This window comes from Mastigoproctus giganteus, chromosome 1, assembly GCF_048544385.1.
Source record: "Mastigoproctus giganteus isolate SK-2022 chromosome 1, ASM4854438v1, whole genome shotgun sequence".
NCBI classification, from domain to species: domain Eukaryota; kingdom Metazoa; phylum Arthropoda; class Arachnida; order Uropygi; family Thelyphonidae; genus Mastigoproctus; species Mastigoproctus giganteus.
In genome coordinates this window covers 278,099,403-278,118,338 of record NC_143575.1, presented here as the reverse complement: position 1 = coordinate 278,118,338, position 18,936 = coordinate 278,099,403, and the positions used below count along the sequence as shown (strand labels likewise).

Genomic DNA, 18,936 nt, shown 5'->3' with positions numbered 1-18,936 from the left:
CAAAAACTAAAAATAGAACAGATAAGAGCACTCCAGTGCAAAGCCACACTACTAACAAAAGTTATCTTAACCAGTTTATATAGACGAATAATGAACTATGGATGGCAGCACAGGCGCAGCGTTAGCAATACGCCCACTACTATCATGTGATATAATTATACATATATTTGAATAACGTTTAAACTAGTTGGAAACGGAATTTTCCATAATAAAAAAATAAAAAGGTACAGCATACATCAGGAGCAGCAAAAAGCATATTCCTCTACATGATGTTTGAAATATAACCATACAAATAAATTAGAATAAAAAAAAATAAATAAAATAATGCCAGCTGTATGGCAAGCCAGGAGCGAAAATAGTCGAAATTAAACATAAATTAAACCATGCAGGGAGGGAAGAGAGGGGTAACAAGAGTAAAAATATTGCAGTGGAAACTCTCTAAAATAATTTAGAAAATCTAAATGTACGAATAATAATTCACTGAATTTTAAAAGCCAATTAAATAGAAATTTAACGGTGCCTCCTCTGATGGGCACTAGGTCCAAATTTATGTGAAATATCACCAACGGAGATATAAACCACTACAATATATATATACTGTAAACCACTACAGTATATATATGTAAATATACATATACATACATATAGGTAAATATAAATATAGGTAAATATACATATAGGTAAATATAAATATATATATATATATATATATATATATATGCACACACACATATGCATACATGCATGCATTTAGCTGCCTTCTACCTCTACTTTATCAGCTAATATATTTCTTAACTATCCTGGGCAGTTTGGACATCGTGCATTCAACCTAGCGCATCATCACTGCCCATATCATTTCAATCAAAAAAATGCACTTTTTTTTTTTTTTTTTTTTTTTTTAAATGAGGAATATACTGGTAACCCGGGAAATCAGTCTTTTGTTCAGTTTGGCTAGTAATGGTAAGTCCCTGTCTTACGTTATATACTGATTTTCCTTACTTTTGGGCTTTACTTTTTTCACTGTGTTAGCGTTTCACTTACTTCTGTAAGGTCATCCATGATCTATATGCAACACTTCTATTAGCACACTAACGTTAAATCAAATTTAGTATAATTATATTCGAAATTTTAAAATTAAAAATTAAAATTGTAAATTTTATAAATTTATAAACGAACCTATGCATACAGAGCATGTCGGAAACAGAAGTAAGAGCATTGCTGTCTTTTTCATTATTTCGGCGGATGACCTCTGATGAAGACAAAAATTATGAAAGACACTGCAATGTTATTTCCACCTTGTTCGTTTTTTCAAAATCTTTCAAAACTTTTTCAAAATTCATTTGGTATTGTTTCAATCTGTGCAAATCTTATCGTTTTATTTTCCTGTTCATTTTACCCCCTTTATTTCACAACATATATCGCTCCGAGGGTATACTGTATATTCATCATTTTTAATTTTATACATAAAGCACATTAACATGTTCTATCTACAATATTTTATACTTAAAATATTTTATATATACATGTACACATTATGGCTGTAGGGTATGTTTTGCTAGAGCAGTGTCCCTGATCCATAAGTTATGTTATTGTAATTCAGACTTATCTAATTTCAAACTTAATTTTCCTCCCATAGCAAATAACTTCTCTATTGTATTATTCTTGATGATTATATATATATAATATATATATATATATATATATATATATATTTTTTATATATATATATATATATAAATTATATATGTGATTAAATTATATATATATTATATATATATATATATAAATTATATATATATTATATATATATATATATAAATTATATATATATATATATATATAAAAATAATAATAATACTACGGATAATATAAAAAATCCAACAATAATACCATCAGGGACCTAAGACAACGCAAAAAAAAAAAAAAAAAAAAAATTATCGTTTTTTACCGACAATCTAGATGACGTCAACTGGGGCCAACCACCCAGAATGAAGGCAAAAAACGACAAGGTTCTCTGTTTCTGTGATGATCAATATTGACCGTATCCAGGACATAATCTAATAGTCGTCAAAATAATATGTGGTGCCCACTATGTGATGGATACGGTAAAAATAAATAAATAATTAAATTAAATTAACGCGTAGAGAAACATGCAGATAGTAAGAAGAAAAACTAAAGGAGTAGGAATAATAGAACCTGAACTCCACAAAGACGAAAAATAGTGGTATAGATAAGAAATAGTTTCTCCTACGTCCTCGGATTGCCCTAATAATTTCGGAGAAATAAAAATAAAGAGTGTAGGACAGTTTAAAGACATTACAAGATACAAGTTGTGGCTCGGGTATGCCCGGGATCGCAAACCCGTTCCTATAGTAGGACCCTGAGCTAGTTTTTCTTCTTACTATCTGCATGTTTCTCTATGCGTTAATTTAATTTAATTATTTATTTATTTTTACCGTATCCATCACATAGTGGGCACCACATATTATTTTGACGACTATTAGATTATGTCCTAGATACGGTCAATATTGATCATCACAGAAACAGAGAACCTTGTCGTTTTTTGCCTTCATTCTGGGTGGTTGGCCCCAGTTGACGTCATCTAGATTGTCGGTAAAAAGCGATAATTTTTTTTTTTTTTTTTTTTGCGTTGTCTTAGGTCCCTGATGGTATTATTGTTGGATTTTTTATATTATCCGTAGTATTATTATTATATACATTATGGGTGCACTGCATGATTGCATGCAACTGCTTTGACTCATAAATATTACATTTACTGTCGTTTTAACTTCCTTTTTTATCAATAATTATAATTATTTAATTATATAAAAATATATATATTTTATATATATATAAAATAACTTCTCTATTGTATTATTCTTGATGATTATATATATATATAATCATCAAGAATAATACAATACAATAGAGAAGTTATTTGCTATGGGGAGGAAGAAAATTAAGAATTAGATTAAATAAGATTAGATAAGACTGAATTACAATAACCTGAATTATGGATCATCATGTTTGAGCATCATGTACTTAACCTAGCATAGCTTCACCGCCCACATTATCTTTTTGTAGTAGCGGGTATTATCTTTTTGTAGTAGCGAGTGTGGACGCAAACTCTGTGTGCTCCGTGTTTTCATTTAATAGTGAAAGAAATTCTCTATGAACAGTTCCATGTGTAGTATCTACATGATCCTAAGGATACCAGTTACATAGTGATACTCTTCGTTGACCTGTGCCTTAATCAGGTAATTATATATTAATATTTTATATTAATAGTAATTGTACTATGGACACTGGCCATAAAACTGCTTGACCTTGTTTCAAGGTTATCGTTGATCCTGCATTGAATAGAGCTATTTGACCAGTTAGCCGCAGGAGTTTAAAACGGCCGCTACCCTTCCTCAGGGACTCTTTTAATCTTTTAATTCAGCAATTACAGGAAGCTGCTTGCTAACGGCAATGATGACTAAGAACACAACACTCACAGTAACTGCTGGGACATGTGACCTCTGTCATACCTCTGCCGACGAAACCTTAATCTGCAGCAAATCAAAGCATAGAATATGCCTGTTATGCTCGGGGTATTCAAGCCTCTCTCGCTTGTCACTGAACAAAAGGAAAGGGTTTCTGGGAAAATGTTGTGGAAAGGAAAAACAAATAGGAACCAAAGCAACGGCCACTAGGGAGAATGATACCCCCCCTCCGCGAAGAGAAGACAAAGCATCGGTAGAAATACTTACTACCTTGGAAGAGGGCAATTCCGTAACCCCTCATCGTTTCACTGATATGCAAAACAATGAATTGCAGAATAAAGAAAGTAATTTGGATCAGGAAGGAAGACCTCATTTGGAATATGAGCGAGACCGGACAAATGCCCCACCCAGCGATGGTAAGGGAAAAGCCATGAGCTCACAAACGGAGCCTGACACCGCTATTATAAACAAATCGTGTTGTTGTTATATCTGTCCTGACAACTGCCAAAATGCCGGTCGAACCTGCTCCGTACACGCAGATCCCCGTGATGCAGAGAGTGAACAGACACACACCTCACATCTCAGTAACCTGAATAGCCTTAGCAGCGTAATAGCGGAAGCATTTACGCAATTTGTTTACCCTGCTGCTATGCAGGCTGAAGAGCACATGCACAATTTAGAGGAGAAATTTCCAAAAATTTATGAATGTTTATCCACTCTACTCAGTATAAACCAGGAGCTTCGCGCACAGAACGAGGAAATTAGAAAGGAAATGAGCGCATTGAAAAACGAGATGATAGATCTGAAGAGTAACGTTATGCTTTCGGACAGATCCGCATTGAGATCATTTCTGCGGGTTCCTCAGACCTCAAAACCAGCTAGCAGAGATATTGACACTGTATCTCCTCAAATGGGAAAAGATTATGTTGAAAGTGTATCCTTCCCGACAACTAGCTCCGGCGTTGAAGCGGAAAACCGACCAAAAGGCGCAGTCGCTAACACGCCGCCTATTACTGTCTATGAGCGTAATAGAGGAACAAGATATTGCAGTGAACACCCTTCTGAGAAAGCTAAATCATATTCAAATGTGCTCAAGCTAAACCTGCCCAAGGAAACAAACGGTGTTCATGTGCCACCCGACCAAGTAAGTCCTGATCAGTACAGAAACCAAAATTCCACATCACACGCCCTTGAACTGCACGCAGGAATTCACTCGTCACTTAGTCCTAAACAAACCCGAACCACTACCAGGTCTGCCACCAACTTGGTATTCGGTGCCAAACCAGAAATTGCCCAGACTACCAATCAAAACAGTTCGAATAGGAAGAAAAACACTTGGACGGGAACTGCACTAAATTCGAAGCTTCAGCCTTTCAAACCGGTTGGCTATTCACCCCGACTCTCCCCAAGCAGTTTATTTGTGTCACGTTTGGCCCCTAACACGTCAGCAGAACTCGTCACTGATGTACTGTTCGAGGAACTCCAGTTGGATTTAAAGATTCAGAAATTGAACACTCGTAGCACATCTTATGCTTCTTTTCGCATCTATTGTGACAGAAGCCAGTTTGAAAGGATTGGAACGTGCACCAAATGGCCCCTCGGCACCATCATCAGACCATTTTATGAAACACGAAGCAGAAATGAAGCGATACCCTCAAGTACCCCTGAGAGGCGTCCACAACAGTCCAGACTCTGACTAGACGATGTATTTCTATTCCCAACTAACAACCGAGCTGCTCTATATGGGATTGGCCATAGCAAAAAGGTAATTCCATATTTCGCCCTTAACACACCTACGGAAAAGAGACTCTCAACGGTGATAGAAAACTACTCAAAATCTCCGTCATCTCTACCTCTGAATTTTACGATCCCTGTCATGGTTTCAACACATCGAAAACCAGCAAGGCGTCACAGACGGACCAGACAGTGTACATCCCTCGTCAAGGTCAGGAGAACAGCTTCATTCCAACTCCTATTTCAAAATGTGCGATCCATGAGGAACAAACTGAATGAAGTTGAGGAGCTCTTGCTGTCCAGTTCAATGGATGTAGTTTGCTTTGCAGAAACATGGCTTGATCCCAGTGAAGAAACACTTTCTTCTACTTGGCCTGCAGGATATCAGATGGTGTGTACGTCTAGAGAAAACCGCAGGGGAGGAGGAGTAGCAATTTTGTTCAATGAGCAGGTATTTTCTATCCTCCACTCAGTATCGAGCCAGTCCGATTCTTTCGAGGCAGTTCTAGTCACACTAAAACCTAAAAACAACAACAGCCAGAACGTTTCTCTCGACATTGCCGCAGTGTATATCCCACCAGTTCCAGACGCACAAGTAGTTGATGAACTCCTCAATTGGCTGATTAACCATCTCCATTCATCACTGAAGCATATCGTGTGTGGGGATTTCAATCTCCCAAATACCCTGGGGAGCCTCAAGAGAAGACTGAGTCAGCATTTAGACATATTAGGTCTTAAACAGGTGAGCACACCACCCACGAGGGGTGAAAGCACATTGGACCTCGCGTTCGCGTCAGCAAATTGTGTGGCTAATCAAAACCCGACAAGCAACCTACAGTCTGATCATAACCCCATCATTCTCTCTGTGCAAACAGAAATACCCATCACTTCTGGCAGGAGAAAAATCACAGCCAAAACTATTACAGCGCCCAAATACCTTGATCCTGAAAGGTGTGTTTATGCAGCCCAGGCAATTCCATGGGATGTCCTTGAGGAATGCGACCCTGAATTCGGAATTGACCTAATGACAAGATGGATAGCCACTGTCTCTCTCTATGCTGCAACAAAGAAGCTAACCATTACAAAGCATTCAAGGGCCTGGTGGAGTCGAAAAGTCTCTGAAAGCTTCCACGTCAAACAGAACATGCACAAGTGGTGGAAAAACTCCGGCTCACCCTCGGACAGAACTGCATTCTCCCGAGCCAGGGCTCTTTTCATTAGGAATAAGAGGGAGGCAATAAAACTTCACCTAGAGGCTACCATAAATAAAGGGAAGCCCTTCCATAGAAGCAAATCAGAGGACGCCATTCACTCACTCAATCTGAGCAGTTGGCTTGACCACATAACTAGGTTTGCGGCTCAGCCAGAATCCATCACACCAATGGAATTACCAATCAATCCGATTTCAACCGACCTCTTAAATTCAGTTCAACTTACCAAATATCAACTGATTGATGCAATAAACAGCTTAGCACCTACGGCCGCATCCGGCGCAGACGGGATTCCTCAGTTTATGTTGAAATGCCTGAGTACATTTATTGTTGATCCCATTCTGTCATTATTCAACAAAATCCTTCATCAAAAATTCTTCCCTCCTATGTGGCATGTCTATCTAGTAAGACCGCTGCCAAAAATACGTTCTGCTTCTCAGCCCAGTCACTTCCGTCCTATTTCTTCTGCATCAAGCCTACTAAAGGTATTTGAGAAATCTCTTCTGAAAACGTTAACCAGACAAATAATGCCACATCAGCCACCGCAGATCCACTATGCCACCCGGTCAAGATCCACCGCTACAAATCTAGTCAGTACCACTACCACGATCCTCGAAGCATTTGAGCACGGTTCGGAAATCACCGTTACTTATATCGACGTCCAGGCAGCATTTGATTCCGTATCCATTCACGCGTTGATAAGGCTATTACGTGAGTATTACTTCATTGGCAGAGACGTGCTCTGGTTCATTCAGTCAATGCTTGAGAATAGGACGATTATTGTTCGCGATGCCAATCGACGCTACACCAGAAATATTACAACTGGAGTCCCACAAGGTGGGGTCCTCTCTGGTATTTTGTTCTCAGCCGTTCTTCTGCCTTTCGTGACGGGCCGAACTGATATTATCACTTTCGCCGATGATATAAAGCTGTTCACTGTTATCAACCCCGGAGACACTGCTGACTACACAAATGTAGTAATCGAACATAAAATCCAGAACCTCGAGGCCTTCCTCTCCGGTTTCGGCCTTCACATCAATCCTGAGAAGTCGAAACAGCTCACTTTCTCGCTCAAACGGAACCCAACGATGGTGCAACCCAATATAAGAGGATCCGCGATTTCTGCTGTGCAGCAACACACCGACCTGGGCATTATTTTTGACCAGAAGCTCTCCTTTATACCACACATAGACCACCTGCAAAAAAAATTCTGTCGACTCCGGTGGATGCTTAAGCAACAACTTATGCATGTCCATGACCAGGCCGTTGGGTGCAGGTATATTAAGACGTGTGTCTATCCGGTCATTCTTTATGGAGCAGAAGTCTGGACCTCAACTGCCGCAACGCATCTAAGACGGATTTTTGCGGGCGAATTTTGGCTATTGAAGTGGGCCATATGGAAATTCCGACTTCCCTCTGCACGAAGGACCACCCAGATGGCAGCATCTCTAAACATCAGACGTCTTCCTGCCATTATCCATGAGAGAAGGCTCGTCTTTTCTGTAAAAATGATGGTTGGCATTATTTCGCACCCAGACTTCTGGGCCAACTGCGGTTGGAGGATCCCGGTCCCAAGCCTTCGGGCCAATCCAGTCCTCCAGGCCACCCCAAACCGGTTAAAGTTATCCGATCGCTTCATACCCGTGCAAATGCTGCAGTACGTATACTCCTTGGATGGCGACCTCTACAAGTTCGCAGTGGATAAAAAATACAGGCAGAACTTACTCCATCGACTTCCTTCTCAGGACCATGTCACAGGGCATTAGAACCTGCTCCCAAGGACCTGTCCATCATTCCCATGGATCCCTCACTACATTGCTCCAACTTTCTGCGCCTGCTCAGATGACTCCAACACTGTAAGAGGACTGCTCCCTGGAGGATAAATTAGCATGATAACATGCTGTTGTGTATTTACGTTCCTTGTTTATTGCAGTGTATTAGCCTTTGTAACCTTTATATTAGCCTTTGTAACCTTTATATTAGACTTTTACCTTGTGTTAACCTTTACTGTAAACCCCTGGCTTCTAGCCGTGAAGGGTATTGTGTACGGCATATGCATTTTGTATACAATAAAGATTTCTTCTTCTTCTTCTTATTATTATTTCGAAAAACACACACCAAAATTTGTCTAACGCTAGGCGCCGCTAGCGTATCCATGCATAAATACACTGGTAACCCACTGACACAGTCTTTTCTGTCAGTCCGGCCTGTAGCCGTAAGTTCTTGTCATTCGGATTTTCCTTGCCTTTGTCTTTGCCTTTTCTACTTTCATAGCGTTCCGCTTACTTCTGTAAGGTCATGCATGTTCTGTATGCAATACCTTATTAACACATTATGTAATTGCAAACTTGGTATAATGTTATTCAAATTTTATTCAAAATTTAAAATTGATATTACCGCGTGGGCTTTCGCACGTGTACTTTGACATACAGAGCATGTCGGAAACAGAAGTAAGAGCATTGCTGTCTTTTTCATGATTTTGGTGGATGACCTCTGACGAAGACACAAAAATTATGAAAGACTCTGCAATGCTATCTCCACCTTGGTCGTCTCTTCAAAAAATTCATTTGGTTTACTTTTCTATCATTACAATTATTTTTTCCGGTTCCTTTCTTCTCCCCCTTCGCTCACAATGTATATCCCTCCCAGGGTACATGATATTTTCATTAGTTCATTTCTATGCATAAACATCTACTTAGTGTATTTTATACACTAAGTAGATGTGACCAAGGTGGAGATATATAATAACATTATATATATATATATACATACATACATACATATATTTATTTATATATGTATATATATACATACATACATACACATATGTAAATAAATATATATATATATATATATATATATACATACATATATTTATTTATATATGTATATATATATATACATACATACATACATACACATATGTAAATAAATATATATATACATCCATATATATACATACATATATTTATTTATATATGTATATATATATATACATACATACATACATACACATATGTAAATAAATATATATATACATCCATACATATATGTAAATAAATATATATATATACATCCATACATATATGTAAATAAATATATATATACATCCATACATATATGTAAATAAATATATATATACATCCATACATATATGTGAATAAATATATATATACATCCATACATATATGTACATAAATATATATATACATCCATACATATATGTACATAAATATATATATACATCCATACATATATGTAAATATATATATATATATATATATATACACCTAATTTTGTTTTTGCACGAACTTTTTTTTACACGAATTTGATTTAACACGAATTCAAAATAAATATTTCATTCTCTTTTTACACGAGTCATTTTGATATAACACGATCTCTATGAATTTTTTTTGCCTAAATTCTAAAAAAAATTTTTTTTATTTGTGGCATATTAGTATCATTTCTATATTACACGCACCAATAGATTGGTAAACAAAAGCACGCTTTTCAAAACGCATACACTAGCTGTTATCCAATGTGTATGTCTAGGTATCTATGAATCATCAACATTTTTATTGAATTTGGCGCACATCTACGGTATTCGTGCATTGTATCTTCGGAAGACATTTAGAAGTAAGCTCTATTTCAAAGTGAAAGAATCTTTAGTGAAATTTGTGCACATATAAATTTATTAATTTTGCCGATAGTCAATAAATTGTAAGTTTACAAATTTTTCACACCTTTTTTTATTAATTATAACTGAGATATTTTTCGGTAGCCCTTATATAATGTCAAATAATTCGCCTATTACCAAAATGAAAAGGAAAGCAATTTCTTTGGAACTTAAAATTCAAATTTTAGATAATCTTGCAACTGGACAAGGGGCTACATCTGTAGGAAAGCATTTTGGTGTACATGAAGCTACCGTAAGAACTATTAAGAAAAATGAAGCTGCAATTAGGAAGTCGGTATGTTCTGGAACAAAAGTAAGTGTTAATTCATCATCATATACAAGAGATATTGTCAAGGAAAAAATGGAAAAGGCCCTGGTAATATGGATAGATGATCAGTCACAAAAAAGAGTACCAGTAGATGGAAATGCCATCAAGCAAACAGCACTAAGAATTTACAGACAGATTAAAGAAAAGGAGCCAAGCACTTCATCTCAGTTAAACAGAAAGTATGAATTTTCTGCGATTACAGGTTGGATGACAGGGTTTCTTAAAAGGAATGCTCTTCATAATATAAAAATTAAAGGTGAAACTGCTGCTAAAGTATTCCTGCAGGAACTTGCAAAAATTATTGAAGATGGAGGATACACTCCTGATCAAGTGTGGAATGCAGATGAAACTGGTTTCTTCTGGAAACGAATGCTGAACAGAACGTATGTAGCCAAATCGCAGAAAACCGCTGGTGGTTTTAAGGTAGCTAAGGATCGTGTGACCTTATTTTCCTCCAATGCTTTAGGAGATCGCATGTTGAAACCACTGCTGGTAAATCGAGCCCTAACCCACGTTCAATGAAAGGTGTAGATATCAATAAACTGCCTGTTCATTGGATGGCAAACAAGAAGGCCTGGGTGACCACTGCTATTTTTACAGAATGGTTCACCAAATGTTTCGTCCTAGAAGTCAGACGTTATATGAATTTGAAAGGTCTCGAATTTAAAGTTCTTCTGATTCTTGACAATGTACCCGGCCATCTTGTCTTGGAACACCCAAACGTACAAATTTTATTTCTGCCACCTAATACTACATCGTTGATACAACCGCTAGACCAAGGTATAATTGCGACAATTAAAACATACTACGTAAAATGAACATTCCAACACGTTTTGGACAAACTGAATGATGAAACACTAACAGTCATTGATGTGTGGAAGAAATTCTCAATTATGGATTGTATCAATCAAGTTGGATTAGCGTTAACTGAATTAAAACCAGCAACTTTAAATGTGTGTTGGAAAGCGGTTTAGCCACAATGTGTAAAAAGCAAAGATCCCATCATCCCTAATACAACCGTTCCCAACATCATTACAACAGCACACAAAATTGGTGTAGAAGGATTCAATGATCTATTGTTTGAAGATATCGATGAATTGTTAACCGACAAAGCCCTAAGCGAAGATGAAATATTAGAGGTTGTCCTTAGGACTCCTTATCCCACAGAACATAGTGATAATGAAGAAAATGATCCTGTTCTAAATGCAGATTTAATAATAGAAGGTCTGGAACTGGCCAGAAAATTAGGTAATCATTTTGTCAAACATGATCCTAATGAGGAACGCGCTGGGAAGTTTCAACGTGAACTGAAGTTGTTGACAGCCTCTTATAGAGAATTATATAACGGCCTAACCAAAACACGAACACAACAATTAATAACTGAATTCGTTCATAAAACCGGTGAAACATCAGCACGAGAGGAGACTCTTGCTGATTTTGCTCAAGAGATCACAGAAAGAATTTCATTAATAGAGGAAGAAGACGATGTCCACAACATTTCTAGTGATATTCCAGTTGTACGCAAACGTATGTGCCGTTTATTATCAGAAAGTGAAAATGAATAAAATCTTATGTGTAAAACAGATTTTTTTTTGTTCATGAAGAATTTTTTTCATTACATATTATTACATCTGTATTTTGTTGAAATAAAATAATAAGCTTAAAACGAATATTTTTATGTGTTTTTTTAATTATTTTTACTGATTTTTTAGATCCCGAACCAAGCTTCTTTTCTTCCATAAATACAATGTCTTTTTTTACACGAATTTTTTTTTACATGTATTTTTCAGGAACGTATCTATCGTGTAAAAACAGAATTAGGTGTATATATATACATACATATATGTAAATATATATATATATTTATAATTATATTAGTGATAAAAAAGAAAAGAAAGTTAAAACGACAGTAACTGTAACTAATATTTATGGGTTAATCCAGTTGCAAGCAATCATGCAATACACCCATAATGTCTATAAAATATTAAGGATAAGGATCAATCAAATAATAATACTATCAGGGACTTAAGAAAATGCAAAAAAAAAAAAAAAAGTTATTATCCCTTTTTACTGACAATCTAGATGACTTCAACTGGGGCCAACCACCCAGACTAAAGGCAAAAAACGACAAGAGGTTCTCTGTTTCTGTAATGATCAATATATGCTAATTAATTTTAATCTAAATCAAACATAAACCAGTATAGGCCAATATAAATGAAATGTAAATAAATGAAATGTAAATAAATATTAGAATTATTATAATAAAATGTAAGAAATATAAGTAAAATATAAATGTAAGCATATATTAATCATCGTTGACCCGACAGAGAACGTAATTTAATGATTAAAATAAGATTAAATATATAATACATACTACATATTTACCATATCTAGGACATAATGTAATAGTCGTCAAAATAATGTGGTGCCCCCTATGTGATGGATACAGTAAAAATAAATATAAATAAATAATTAAATTTAAGTTAAAGCAAAGAGAAACATGCAGATAGTAAGAAGAAAAACTAAAGGAGTAGGAATAATAGAACCTGAATTATATATATATATATATATACATATATATATATATACACACATATGTATACATACATGTATACATACATGTATACATGTATATATATATATATATATATATATGTATATAGTCATATAAATTAAAATAAGGTTTAAAATAAAATAAAACAAAATAATACCAGCAGTACGGCAAGACAAGAGCGAAAAAACAAAATTAACCTAAATTCAAATCTAAACAGGGAGGGAAGAGAAAGGAAGCAAGAATAAAATATTGCAATGGAAACTCTAGATTAATTTAGAATATCTAATTATACGAATAATAATTCATTAAAATTTAAAGCCAATTAAATAGAAATTTAGCGGTGCCCCCTCTGATGGGCACCAGGTCCAAATTAATGTGAAATATCACCAAACAGAGATTTAAACCATACACAACAAAACAAAAATATAAAAAATATAAAAAATAGACAGACCATTATGCCCCATCTCAACAGAGGACCACAAGGCCAATAATGGTCAGGGAATCGCTGCATTTCGAACGCTAAACAAATCACTGCAAAGGCGAAACGACCGCAAGATCAGTCCGCCACACCGATCCACAGATCGAACCGCCAATGCAGGGAATTGAACAGCGGTGGTCCTGATGCAGCGAAAATCAAAAATAGAACAGACAAAAGCACTCCAGTGCAAAGCCACACTACTGACACAAATAAACTTAACCCGTTTTTATAAATGAATAAACTATAGATGGCAGTACAGGCACAGCGTTAGCAATTCGCCCAATACTATCATATGACATAATTATATTTAAATAATGTTGAAAAAAGTATTACTTAATAAAAATAAAAAGGAGGATACAGCACACATCAGAGGCAGCAAAAAGCATATTCCTCTACATGATGCTTGAAATATAGTCATATAAATTAAAATAAGGTTTAAAATAAAATAAAACAAAATAATAATACCAGCAGTACGGCAAGACAAGAGCGAAAAAACAAAATTAACCTAAATTCAAATCTAAACAGGGAGGGAAGAGAAAGGAAGCAAGAATAAAATATTGCAATGGAAACTCTAGATTAATTTAGAATATCTAATTATACGAATAATAATTCATTAAAATTTAAAGCCAATTAAATAGAAATTTAGCGGTGCCCCCTCTGATGGGCACCAGGTCCAAATTAATGTGAAATATCACCAAACAGAGATTTAAACCATACACAACAAAACAAAAATATAAAAAATATAAAAAATAGACAGACCATTATGCCCCATCTCAACAGAGGACCACAAGGCCAATAATGGTCAGGGAATCCTTGTGGTCCTCTGTTGAGATGGGGCATAATGGTCTGTCTATTCTTTATATTTTCTATATTTTTTATATTTTTGTTTTGTTGTGTATGGTTTAAATCTCTGTTTGGTGATATTTCACATTAATTTGGACCTGGTGCCCATCAGAGGGGGCACCGCTAAATTTCTATTTAATTGGCTTTAAATTTTAATGAATTATTATTCGTATAATTAGATATTCTAAATTAATCTAGAGTTTCCATTGCAATATTTTATTCTTGCTTCCTTTCTCTTCCCTCCCTGTTTAGATTTGAATTTAGGTTAATTTTGTTTTTTCGCTCTTGTCTTGCCGTACTGCTGGTATTATTTTGTTTTATTTTATTTTAAACCTTATTTTAATTTATATGACTATATTTCAAGCATCATGTAGAGGAATATGCTTTTTGCTGCCTCTGATGTGTGCTGTATCCTCCTTTTTATTTTTATTAAGTAATACTTTTTTCAACATTATTTAAATATAATTATGTCATATGATAGTATTGGGCGAATTGCTAATGCTGTGCCTGTACTGCCATCTATAGTTTATTCATTTATAAAAACGGGTTAAGTTTATTTGTGTCAGTAGTGTGGCTTTGCACTGGAGTGCTTTTGTCTGTTCTATTTTTGATTTTCGCTGCATCAGGACCACCGCTGTTCAATTCCCTGCATTGGCGGTTTGATCTGTGGATCGGTGTGGCGGACTGATCTTGCGGTCGTTTCGCCTTTGCAGTGATTTGTTTAGCGTTCGAAATGCAGCGATTCCCTGACCATTATTGGCCTTGTGGTCCTCTGTTGAGATGGGGCATAATGGTCTGTCTATTCTTTATATTTTCTATATTTTTTATATTTTTGTTTTGTTGTGTATGGTTTAAATCTCTGTTTGGTGATATTTCACATTAATTTGGACCTGGTGCCCATCAGAGGGGGCACCGCTAAATTTCTATTTAATTGGCTTTAAATTTTAATGAATTATTATTCGTATAATTAGATATTCTAAATTAATCTAGAGTTTCCATTGCAATATTTTATTCTTGCTTCCTTTCTCTTCCCTCCCTGTTTAGATTTGAATTTAGGTTAATTTTGTTTTTTCGCTCTTGTCTTGCCGTACTGCTGGTATTATTATTTTGTTTTATTTTATTTTAAACCTTATTTTAATTTATATGACTATATTTCAAGCATCATGTAGAGGAATATGCTTTTTGCTGCCTCTGATGTGTGCTGTATCCTCCTTTTTATTTTTATTAAGTAATACTTTTTTCAACATTATTTAAATATAATTATATGTATATATATATATGTATGTATATATGTATATATATATATATATATATATATATATGTATATATATATGTATACGTATATATATATATATATATATATATATATATATATATATATATATATATATACGTATACAGGGTCCTACTATAGGAACGGGTTTGCGATCCCGGGCATACCCGAGCCACAACTTATATCTTGTAATGCCTTTAAGCTGTCCTACACTCTTTATTTTTATTTCTCCGAAATTATTAGGGCAATCCGAGGACGTAGGAGAAACTATTTCTTATCTATACAACTATTTTTCGCCTTTGTGGAGTTCAGGTTCTATTTTTCCTACTCCTTTAGTTTTTCTTCTTACTATCTGCATGTTTCTCTTTGCGTTAATTTAATTTAATTATTTATTTTTTTACCGTATCCATCACATAGGGGGCACCACATATTATTTTGACGACTATTACATTATGTCCTAGATACGGTCAAATGTAGTATGTATTATATATTTAATCTTGTTTTAATCCTTAAATTACGTTCTCTGTCGGGTCAACGATGATTAATATATGCTTACATTTATATTTTACTTATATTTCTTACCTTTGATTCTAATATTTTAAAATATTTTTTAATTAATTATCTTCATTCTATTTATTTATATTCGATTTATGTTCGGCCTATACTGGTTTATATTTGGTTTAGATTTAAATTACTTAGCATATATTGATCATCACAGAAACAGAGAACTTCTTGTCGTTTTTTGCCTTCATTCTGGGTGGTTGGCCCCAGTTGAAGTCATCTAGATTGTCGGTAAAAAGCGATAATAATTTTTTTTTTTTTTTTTTTTTTTGCGTTTTCTTAAGTCCTTGATGGTATTCTTATTATTGGATTGATTTACTTTTTCTAATGATATTCTATAGACATTGTGAGTGTATTGCATGATTGCTTGCAACTGCATTAACCCATAAATATTAGTTATTGTCTTTTAACTTTCTTGCTTTGCTTTATTTCTTGCTTTCCTTTTATCACTAATATAACTATTAATACATATATATACATATATATATATATATATATATATATATATATATATATATATAATTATATTAGTGATAAAAAAGAAAAGAAAGTTAAAACGACAGTAACTATAACTAATATTTATGGGTCAATGCAGTTGCAAGCACTCATGCAATACACCCATGTCTATAAAATATTAAAGATAATAGAAAATAATAGAAAAAGTAAATCAATCAAATAATAATACTATCAGGGACGTAAGAAAACGATCCCGCTGGAAGTCAGCATTTGTGGACCAGTTCCCGAGGCAGTAGGATTGACGAGTATTCAAACGTTGAACTGGCCGACATGCACCTCACGTATGGAGGTGTGGACTGTAACGGGCGCGCCGCTCTGTGTTTGTACCAGGAACATTTCCCGCACAGGCGTGCTCCTCATCATACGATTTTAATCGTATGATGAGAAGGTTATGTGAGACTGGTTGTTTCACGAGAGGTACCATGAATCGAGAGCGAACGACGAGGACGCCAGACAATGAGTGGAATGTCCTACGTCTTGCAGAAAGCAATCCGAGTACGAGTACTCGAGCGATAGGCCAACGATTGGGTATTTCTCAATCCACTGTATCGAGGATACTGTGAACAAACCAAATGATTTCATACCATCTGCAACACGTCCAATCATTGGAGCCTGTGGATTATCCACTCCGGAGGACTTTTGCTACTTGGTTTCTTCAACAGAAACAGTTCGCCAATGCTGACTTCCAGCGGGATCGCTGTTCACGCGACCTCCCGTTCAACGTCCTCTACCGCATGACGAAGGCATTTCGGACCCTGCAATGCTATGTGATTTCTGTTCGTCTTTGTGCCCCCTACACCTCCTGCAAGTTTGTCGCACTGGTAGTGAATCACCCTGTATATGTGTGTATATATATAAATATATATATATATAGATAAATATATATATATATATATATATATATATGTAAAATATAGATATGTATGTAAATGTGCAAATTTTTATGTATAAGTTACTGTTTTTACTGAAATTCAATTTATTCATTCCATTTAAAGTATTTTTCTTTTACCTTAATGCATTATAACAGAATTTATTTAATTTTACCTAATGTTTGATTATCTGAAAAACTTTGCTATCCAGAAGAGGTCTGACATTAATTATTCCAGATAACTGAAGGTTTGTATTTATATATATGTATGTAACGAGAGAGTCAGTTGATTTTTGGCTGCTGTAAAGGGATAAGTATTTTTAATTTTTACCATGTTCTTCGATATTAAATAAGTTTAGTAGCATTCGTAGGGTAAATGCCCTCGAAGAAATTAATATGAGGGGGTCCATCAAACTGTCAGCTGCCCAGCTAAATGATGCAGAGTTCACTGTTGGGCATCTGGCAGCACAGACGCAAGGCAGAATGTGCTGGTCCCAAAGGAACTAGTTATTCTTGGTGACTCTATTGTCAGGGAGATGGACAATATACTATGCAAGAAGGATAGGTGGAACAGAACCAGAGTATGTCTGTCAGGAGCAAAGGTTGATGACGTTGTAGAGCAGATATCTTTTAAGGGCACAAAAGGTGACATCGTTGCAACTAATGACATTAAGAGTAAGAGATCTGCAGATTTACTCCACAAGTACAGGTCACTGTTGAAAAAAAGATGCAAGTTATGGTTGAATGTGAAAGTATCTGCAATTCTGCCCAGACACGATAGGAGGGAGTATATTATGAGAGCCTTGTCGATCAATTCAGCCCTGGAGAGATTGTGCAAGGCTCAAGGGGTAGAATTTTTTTCAGCCTGGTTGGTCTGTGCTTGTTGATAGAAGAGACTGCTTCTACAGGGACATTTAAATAGAAAGATTGCAAGAATATTTGCTGATGCTACAGAGGCAGTGTTAGGTGGGTTGGAAAACTGCTAGCTTGGGGGCTACACAGACTAAAAGGTTAACAGTGGTCGCAGGAAGAGCCAAACGTGATTCTAGCACTGCTTCTATTAGAATGAGCAGCAGCCTTGAAAACAAGATGCAGGATATTTCGGAGAATGCTGGAAGTCATAGTGGAACAAGTAAATACATGGGCTGTGTTAGGGAAACTAAGAGTAGGAACAGGTGCATGTATACTTGCATATACACAAATGCTAGGAGTATAGTTAATAAATTTGATGAGCTTGAATTGCTAGTCAAGACATCAAAGGCAGATATTGTTGTGATATCAGAGACATGGTGTCACAGATATAAGCAGTGCAGAATTGGAATTTGGGGAGTACAATGTGAACAAAAAGGACAGACAGAACAGGAAGGGAGGAGCGGTTACACTTTTAGTTAATAAACACAAAATCTAG

The 18,936-nt window shown here is 35.4% G+C and overlaps 1 protein-coding gene across 1 annotated transcript in view; it reads right to left on the bottom strand.

Annotated features, from left to right (window-relative positions):
• The window catches only part of Utx (Utx histone demethylase), a 758,689-nt gene that overhangs the window by 523,901 nt on the left and 215,852 nt on the right, over positions 1-18,936 (bottom strand). The window lies entirely within an intron of this gene.